Genomic DNA, 8,706 nt, shown 5'->3' with positions numbered 1-8,706 from the left:
TTTTATAATATATATATATATATATTTTTTTTACTTTCTTAACGTTTTTATTTATTGTTGAGAGAGAGGCACAGAGCGTGAGGAGGGGAAGAGCAGAGAGTGGGGGAGACAACAATCTGATGGAGGCTCCAGGCTCCGAGCTGTCAGCACAGAGCCCGACGCAGGGCTCAAACTCACGAACCGTGAGATCATGACATGAGCCCAAGTCGGACGCTTAACCGACTGAGCCCCCCAGGTGCCCTTATTACTGGATATTTACTTAGGTGTTTTTTTGTTTTTGTTTTTAAAGTAATCTCTTCACTCAAACTCATGAGTCCCAAGATCTTCAGTCCCATGGCTCTGACTGAGCCAGCCAGGAGCCCCTCTTTGGCTCGCTTTTGATTTTTTGTTGCACTCTCCAGAATGTTTTCACGTGAGGCCTTTCCGTGTCCTGTTCCTTCTTTTAGATACATTTCTGGCAGTGGGATAGCAGTGGTGGTATTCTAGGGACACCGTGTTTATGATTCATAATTTTCTGTTTTTCGGAAAATATCTTAAGATTATTTTTTAAGCTCTGTGCCTGTCGCATGCTCTGCCCACTGAGCCAGCCAGGCACCCCCATCTTACAGATGATTTTATCAGTCTTCTGATACTTCGTAAAATATTTCCCCGTCCTTCATCCTGACAGGACAAAATAGTTTTAGATTAAAATCACCCGTTTAGATGAACACTTGGCTAATTCTGATTACTCGCTGTAAGATGGACTCTCAGATCTAACTACTTAGGAAATGATTCTGCTTTCACCACTGCTCACGGTCGTGCGGTTGAAGTGCCTTTTGTAAAGCAGAGTTGAATTGAGAGGATTCATACCAGTTACGGAAACTTCCTCCTGGACAGAGTCCTCTAACGGCTGCTTCTGGGGTAACCAGGTTTGCTACCTCTGATCATCTGTGGAAGTTTCTTCTTTGTGGCTGCCGCCCGCCACACGTGCCTCCCAGCGGTGCGCTCCCCTCCTGCTCACAGTCGTGACAGCCCGGGCCCCCCCTGTTTGGGCTCGTTGTGCCTCGGGCAGGCCTCGCGCCGTCCACTGCGGGTGTCCGTGCTCTGCCCCTCGGGGCCCGAGGCTGTGAGCCGCCCGGGTGCGAGCACGTGGGAGTGTTCCCTTGTCAGCCTGCCCTTGTCCACTCCCGCTCTTCTCCTCTCCCCTCCCCTCCCCTTTGATTTGTTAACCTCTGATTTCTTGAAAGCACTGCCTCATGGACTGTGGGCTAGGAATTGGGAAGTAACCGCTCCTGGGCTGCCTGAATCAGGTACCGTTTCAATATAGCAAGTGGGACACACGAGCCTGGCCTAAGGAGGGAGTGGGGGGCGCACCTGACGCACGGCGGGGGTCTCACTGAAGCGAGTGCTGAACGGCGAGCAGAATGATGGACAGCCAGAGTCATTTTCTCCAGTGATCCACAATCTCTCCTTCGTTTCCCTTTCTGCTTCTGGGTCATTCCCTCTCGTCCGAAGGCTGCTGAGGGCTGGGGCCCAACACTGGTCACCTAGGGAGAAATCAAGTGGCTGGAAGTCCACCGGTCGGGTGCGTGGCAAGGAGGGGGCAGAGTTGCCTGGGGACCCCGTCCGTGAGCAGGCGCGGTGCTCACACAGGAACGAGGTGGTCGGGTCTGTACTCAAAAGCTATTTTCTATCTGACCCCGAGGGGAAAGTAATTTGGAGGGTCAAATGCAGGTGGTTTTTTTTTTTTAAAGGAGAGGTTAGTTCAGGTGAATTCTTGGAGCAAAATCCAAGGCAGCTGCTGAGTCATGGCTGGGAAGAAAATGCGCGCTGAGAGTTTCAGTCTGGGTGGGATCTTGTTTCTGCTCTGGACCAAAGTGGCTGAGAAATGACTCTTGCCTTCGACTCAAGGCAAAGGGAAGCTGAGTGGAAGACAAGTGCGCCCGGAGTGAACTGTTGAAGAATGAGGCCTCTGGGCGCCTTCTCCTAGCCTGACATGGGCCCTGGTCCTCTGGCGCTGAGCTCCTGTGTGACTGGGACCCTGGTGCCCTGGTTGCTGAGCTCCTGTGTGACTGGGACCCTGGTCCCCTGGGCGCTGAGCTCCTGTGTGATTGATACTTGCAGGGCATGGCATGTGCTGTAAAGCACTTGATATGAGGTAGACAGAGGAGAGCAATTCTTTACATTGTTGCTTTGGAGAAATGGTTTTCTCTGCTGTGGGGTCAAAGCTGGGATTGTTGTTTTCAAACCCAGTGAACTATACTTGTCCAACTTAAAAATTCTTATTTTATAAAATAGTTGTTGCATTGCTTTTTCCTAGTGATTGTTTTTTTATATATATTTTTATTTATTTCTAGAAGAGAGAGAGAAACAGCGTGAGCAGGGGAGGTTTAGAGAGAGAGGGAGTCACAGACTGAAACAGGCTCCAGGCTCTGAGCTGGCAGTCAGCACAGAGCCCAACGCGGGGCTTGAACCCACGAACCGCGAGATCGTGACCTAAGCGAAAGTCGGACGCTTAACCGACTAAGCCACCCAGGTGCCCCTCCTAGTGATTGTTTTTAATCCTATCAAATGAAAATTAGCTGAGGCAATGAACGGGCCGGGCCGGTACCGGAGCTGGGTATGTGCTTCGGGAGTGAAGGAAGTGGAAGAAGGAAGTTCTCAAGCCCCTCTTGCCTTTTTCAGACCACCTGCTGGAAGATGTGCAGCAGCGCGGGCTCCTCAGGCTGGCTCTCCTGGCTTTTGGGGAGTCAGTGGAAAGAACTTGGGGGGAAAACAACCTTCTTCCCTTCTTCCCTAACAATAGGAAGGAATCTGTGGATGTTCATAAACTGTAGCCTGTGTGTCCCCAGGCTTTCCTGTCTAGAATCTGCCTGCTGGCTGCAGTGAAAATAAAGGTACAAAGAGGTCCTGCAGAGGAAAGTAGGATGCTAGCGTCTTGTTTTCTGTTTTGGCCACAGTGAATGTTTGCACACGGGTGTGATGTTCATTTCCTAATACTGAGGATGGCCACGTACGTGGTTCTGGGCTTCACTTTCCTACCCAGCCCCTGCCCGCTGATCAGAGTCAGCGGCCACTCACTAGCTGGTTTACAGTCTGACTGAAACCTTAGCGATGTAACTACGGGACAGTAATGTGACCCATACTCTCGTATCGGCAGGGCCGGCAGAGGTGAGGGTGAGCATCGCCTGTGAGACGCAGTCTTTTCTTGCGACCTCCGCATGTGCCTGTGTGACTATACAGGCGCAGTGTTCGTTGGCTCTGGAAAGGCAGCCATGGCATCGGGCTCCGTGCGTCACGGTTGCCATAAGGTGGCTGGCTTCCCGGACCCTGCCTTTCCGTCCTCATGATGTGGTACTTCCTCCTTGCACTTGGTCCCTGCAACACGTTGTGCCCCGCATTATGGCCTTGACCTGCTGAGCTCAGTGCTCGACATAAGAGACGCACCAAAACAGCACGGGACGCAGTTACGTCAAATTTAATTGTATGCGTTGATTACAGTTTGGCAGCACCTGTGAAGAATTTGGGCATTTGGTGAGCAGTCATTCCTCCAGGAGATCGTGACCTTCGCAGGCCTTGCCGTCTGCTGAAACGGCCTTTGCGGATTCCCTTCGCTTGCACGTGCAGATAACACACGGTTCTCTGGCCATTCATTTTCTTTCTTTATTTTTTTTTATGTTTCTTTTTGAAAAAGAGAGAGTGCATGTGCAAGCACGAGCTAGGGAGGGGCAGAGAGAAGGGGAGAGAGAGAGAATCCCAAGCAGGCCCAATGCTGTCAGCGTGGAGCCCGATGTAGGGCTCGAACCCACAAACTGTGTCATCATGAGCTGAGCCGAAACCAAGTTGGACACTCAGCTGACTGAGCCGCCCTCGCCCTTGGCTGTTCATTTTCTGTAGCATGTTTTGCACCTGCTGTGGCTGCAGTTATGACGGGGCCGATGCAGCTCCCACGTCCCCCAGTGTGGTTTTATTGAGCAATGCTGTCCTGAGCTGTCTCTCGTCGGTGGCCGTGGCCCACGCCTGGTGATAACTATCTCCAGACTCCTCTCCCCATTTTAAAAAACATAAAGCAGTGTTGAGGTTCGTCGGCTGTTGTTATTTGGAATCCTCAAGTTTAGTTGGTTCTGTTTTCTCTGTCCCCACAGTTAAAGCTTTTAGCATTGTTTGTTTCGTTTTAATAAGTAGTTATATTTGTTTAATGGAGCTTCTGAAAACTGCATTAAAGGCGGTAGCTCGTTGTCCATTTTGGGGCATCCTTGGAAGGTGAGGGGCCGCACTGTCGGGCACAGTGACAGCTCTGTGCTCTGGAAGTAGCCCCGCTGCCCACCCTGTGGGAGCACCGAGGCCCCGGGGGCAGCGCCTACTCCCACATGGACTGAGACCCCCCAGTACAACCCCTGCGTCTGTCTTCGTGTTTGCCAGCGTGCTGTTTATATGCTGGGCCGGGTTGGACGTACGAAATACACAAACCCTGTTAGGTGTTTCATGGCACTTTACTGTTAAAGTTACTTTTGACGGTGTATTTGCACACTGACTTGTGAATTTACCTTGTTCTGGATAATAGTATGAGGATAAAGATGATGGTAACTAACATTTATGGAGCATCTAAGATGTATGAGGTTCTGAGCATCGCAAGAGGTGAGGCTGTGCTCCGTCTGTAGGCCAGACCCCTGGGAAGCCAGGGGCTAAAGCTGTGAAGGCTCACAGGGGCTGTGCGGTCACAGCCAACCCCCAGGAAGAAGCCTTGGGCTTCTCTCCTCGCTCTGGATGGAGGGGGGAGGCATTCAGGGACACGTGGAGACTGTCAGAGGACTTTGGCTTTTCCTCGGGGAAGTGGTGGAGCGTTGGAGGGTCTGGGTCAGAGGCTAGTGTAACCTGAGTTCAAAGCTGTTAGGGCCCCGAGGGCCGCTGCACTGAGACTGTGTGGGACGGGGTGAGGCTGGGTAGCCGGAGGGGCAGGGGCGCACACCGAGAAAGCGCTGGTCTGGAAGGTGGAGGACAGTGAGAACTAGTTGGATTCTAAGTATATTTTGAAGGTAGAGCCGACAGGATCCCAGTGGGGGTGGAGAAAAGGGAGGAATCCAGGAAGAGGTAACCAAGGTTTCTGGTCTGAGCAACTGCAAGAGTGGAATTTTTGTGTCTGAGGAAAGGAAGTTAGGGAAGAAACACTAATCTGTTGGGGGAGGGGGTGGGTGTGAATAGAGCTTTGAACACGAGCTCCCAGGGAGAAGGCCAAGCGGAGACAGGGTGACTGGGTGTGCGTGGGGGTTGGTGGGGCTGGGTGTTCTGGGAGGAGGCTGGACAATAGACTGTTTGCTGTGTGTGTCTCTCTCCCAGACCCGGCCATCTCTGTCTCCAGGGCCAGGTCGGAAGCTGCATAGGTGAGGCGGGAAGGTGCCGTGCGGCCTGTGGGCATGGGCCCAGCTCCACGTTAGCTTGCCGCGGCCATGGCAGATGTGGTCCTGATGGGGCCAGATCTTCTGATCTCGCTTTAGGAAAGATGGGAAATTGTGATTTCTACAGGAAATTCCTGACTTTTAAATGTCAGGAAGTAAGGATAGGAGAAGGGCAAGAAGTGGGAACAGCTGCTGTGAAATCCGCGGCTGAGGGGAGTAGAAGGGCAAAGAAAGAGGCGCGTGAGGCGCTGTGGCGTGGGACGCAAAGGGGGCCGGGGGCGCGAGGGTGCGCAGGCCGATGGGGGGCAGAGGATGCAGCATTGAGTAGCCGGGTGCCTGGCTTCGGGCGGAAGTTCTTATAAGCAGAGACCCCCTCCCCCTGCCGTACTCTTTCCTTATGACATGTTTCTCCGTCTCTCTCAGGTGCTACTGCTATCCTGACCTTGGACTTGGCTTTATGCATATCTGTATAGTTTCATTAAACATGGCTTTGGGGGCACACGAGTGCACGACTTTCCCATGTTACCTTTATGTGGGCGGAACCATACCGCACGGATTCTGCAACTTCTTTAGTTAACATTTTTAAAGTTTTATCTGTGTTTGATAATGTGATTAACTCCTTTTCACTGCTAAACAGTTATCCATTGTAAGACCATAAAGCTGTTTATTCTTCTGGTAGTGGGCCTTTTCGATTCTGTCCCATTTCTTGGCTGTTAATGAATAAAGAGTGCAACAGGGAGCGCCCCGCACACACTCTCGTGTGTGCTCGCAGGGCTTTCTGGACTTGATATGCAGCTGTCAGATTGCTGGATTAGGGTCAGGGTGTTTTAACTGTTTTAGCGTCACGGGCTTGTCTTTGATGAAAGCTACGGGGCTGACCAGGAAGATACACTAACCTGTTGTTACGTGCATTATTGTCTTATATGCCCACCAGTTGCTTCTTTAAGAGATCGTGCTTTCTAGATTAAAAATAACCATTTTAAATTGTGTGTTGAGGAACTGGGCCACTCTTGTTACTTGAACAGTGAAGTGTGAGGAATAGTAGATCTGAGCATTTGAGCCGGAGCCTGGCAGGCCCCTGTGCCCAAAGCTCCTTCACCAAGTCCAGCCGCTACTGGAGGAGCGCAGGCACTTGAAGGGAAAAGGAACTGCCATTTCCAAACTACAGTGAGAGTAGTTTGGACACACACATTTCTGCACACATTAAACAGTATGGTCTCTGCCTAAACCGTCACGACGTGTGATGGGCCAGGAGAGTTGAATTTTGCTCCAGCTGAAGCAATCTCTCTCTCTGTAGACAGTGAGATGGAGGCGCAGAGAAGGCTTGAATGGCGTATGGTGTTCACACGGGACCCTGCGCCCGGATCACGTGCACCTCGAGTCACATTGCCCCGCCAAGGGTGATGCAGGGCACAGTTCACCTTTAAGCCTTGGTTAAGCTGTTTGACCATGACTTATAACAGAGGCTGACATCCTCTGCTCCCTATGACAGATAATTGTCTTTTGTCCATCGTTCTAAGAAGATGGAGATCAGGTCCTCCCGGGCACGTGACGGGTGTGTGATATTTACCCAGTGAGTATGTCTCTTACGCCATATTCTAGAGAGCAGATGTAGTAAGAGCTGGAGGTAGCCAGTGGGTAGGTTTGTGTAGATCTTCCTGGGGTCGAGGCTGGGAGTCAGCCCTCATGCACATGCCGTGGCAGATACAGCTTGTTGTTGGTTTGGGGTTTTATTCATATGTCTGTCTGTCTGTCTGTCTATCTATTTATAATATTTATTTACTTTTGAGAGACAGAGACAGATTACAAGCAGGGGAGGGGCAGAGAGAAAGGGAGACACAGAATCCGAAGCAGCTCCAGGCTCTGAGCTGTCAGCACAGAGCCCGACGCGGGGCTCGAACCCACGAACTGTGAGATTATGACCTGAGCCGAATCAGAGGCTTAACCGACTGAGCCCCCCAGGTGCCCCTATTTATTTATTTAATCAATCTGTGAGTGGCTGCAGGCCAGGGATGTCCGTTCTGCACAGCCCGCGCCTCACCCACCACTTCCTGTTGCGTTACGCCTGACCACGTCCCGTATTCCTCTTCCTTCCCTGGCTGCCAGAGGCATAAGGTCGTGAACCCAGGTGTACACACTCCGTGTCTCGCTTGGTGTTCTTCTGTGTATTGGCTTAACATTAACTTAGTTCTGAACTTTAAAAAGGTTTTTAAGATGAAAGCAACCCTTCACAGTGGATCGTCACCAGTAATCCTGCCTCGGTGTCCAGTTGGGTTTCCTCCCACTAATCTTCCAACTCTGCTTTAGAAATTGAAACCGGAAATCTGAGGAATTGTAAGAGAGCTGCATCCACGTGCAGGGTAGGTCTGCGCCAGAGGAGTGTCCGGAAGTCTGTACCTTGGCTGTTCCCGCAAGACAATACCCCACAACTGAGTGACTTACACTAGCCGTTAGGCTCACTCCCGGGTCATGTGGGCGTGCGAGGGCTCAGCTGGGAGGTTCTTCCGTGGCTGGTCCCGGGTGGGCTCTCGCTGCTGCTGTCTGATGGCGCTGGGCCGGGAGGACCCAGGGTTGCCCTCCTCGCTTGTCTGGCCTCAGAGGGGAACCTGGCCGTGACCCTCTCATGGGTAGCGTAGGTCCGTATGTGCAGGGCCCAGGAGTTGGCATTCCTAGGGGGCGGGGGCGCACTGGCTGGAGCCAGACTGTGGGCGGGGCGGCCGACATGGTTCTGGGGGCACAGAGTGCTAGACTTCCTCCGTCCTGGGGTGTGCTTTCTGGAAAGATGGAAGCAGGCAGGACACCAGGCCCCCAGGAGGGAGGGTGTGCGATGCCTTAATGGAAATGCGGGAGTGAATGGAAGCCCGCAAATTGGCTGGAGTGGCGTCCAGCCGCCTCAGCCTTGAGGATGAAGAAGACACATTCAGGGGACGAGATGATCTCCTCAAATTCTAAACATGATAGTAGAAACGAAAAAGTTCAGCAGGAGGGTTGGAAGGTGGAGTGGAGGAAATCCCCCAGGAGGCAGAAGAGCCCCCCGTGGACGGGGTAGTGGCACCATTTTCTGGGTGTGGAAAGCGGGGCTGTGGTGGGTGAATGATTTAGGTAGGGTCACGGGGAGAGCCCCGGGATGGTGTTCAGTCCCAGGTCTTTTTTGACTCCCGTGTCCCTGTCTGTGAGCGGACCAGGCAGCTTGGGGTCCCTGAGTGTCGTATTGGTTAGTGACCGCAGGCCTGGGGTGGGAGTGTCCGTCCGGCAGTTAGGAAATTTCTAGTTCAAACGATCTCTCCATAAAAGGCAAACCTTTGAGTTGGTTAGTATGGCGGCAGAAACC

General features: G+C 52.2%; 1 protein-coding gene across 2 annotated transcripts in view; it reads left to right on the top strand.

Annotated features, from left to right (window-relative positions):
• Positions 1 to 8,706, top strand: part of KIAA0232 (KIAA0232 ortholog) — a 48,841-nt gene that overhangs the window by 16,971 nt on the left and 23,164 nt on the right. The window lies entirely within an intron of this gene.

This window comes from Crocuta crocuta, unplaced genomic scaffold (genome assembly GCF_008692635.1).
Source record: "Crocuta crocuta isolate KB4526 unplaced genomic scaffold, BGI_CrCroc_1.0 scaffold179, whole genome shotgun sequence".
Classification (NCBI taxonomy): domain Eukaryota; kingdom Metazoa; phylum Chordata; class Mammalia; order Carnivora; family Hyaenidae; genus Crocuta; species Crocuta crocuta.
This window is presented reverse-complemented; position numbering and strand designations above follow the sequence as displayed.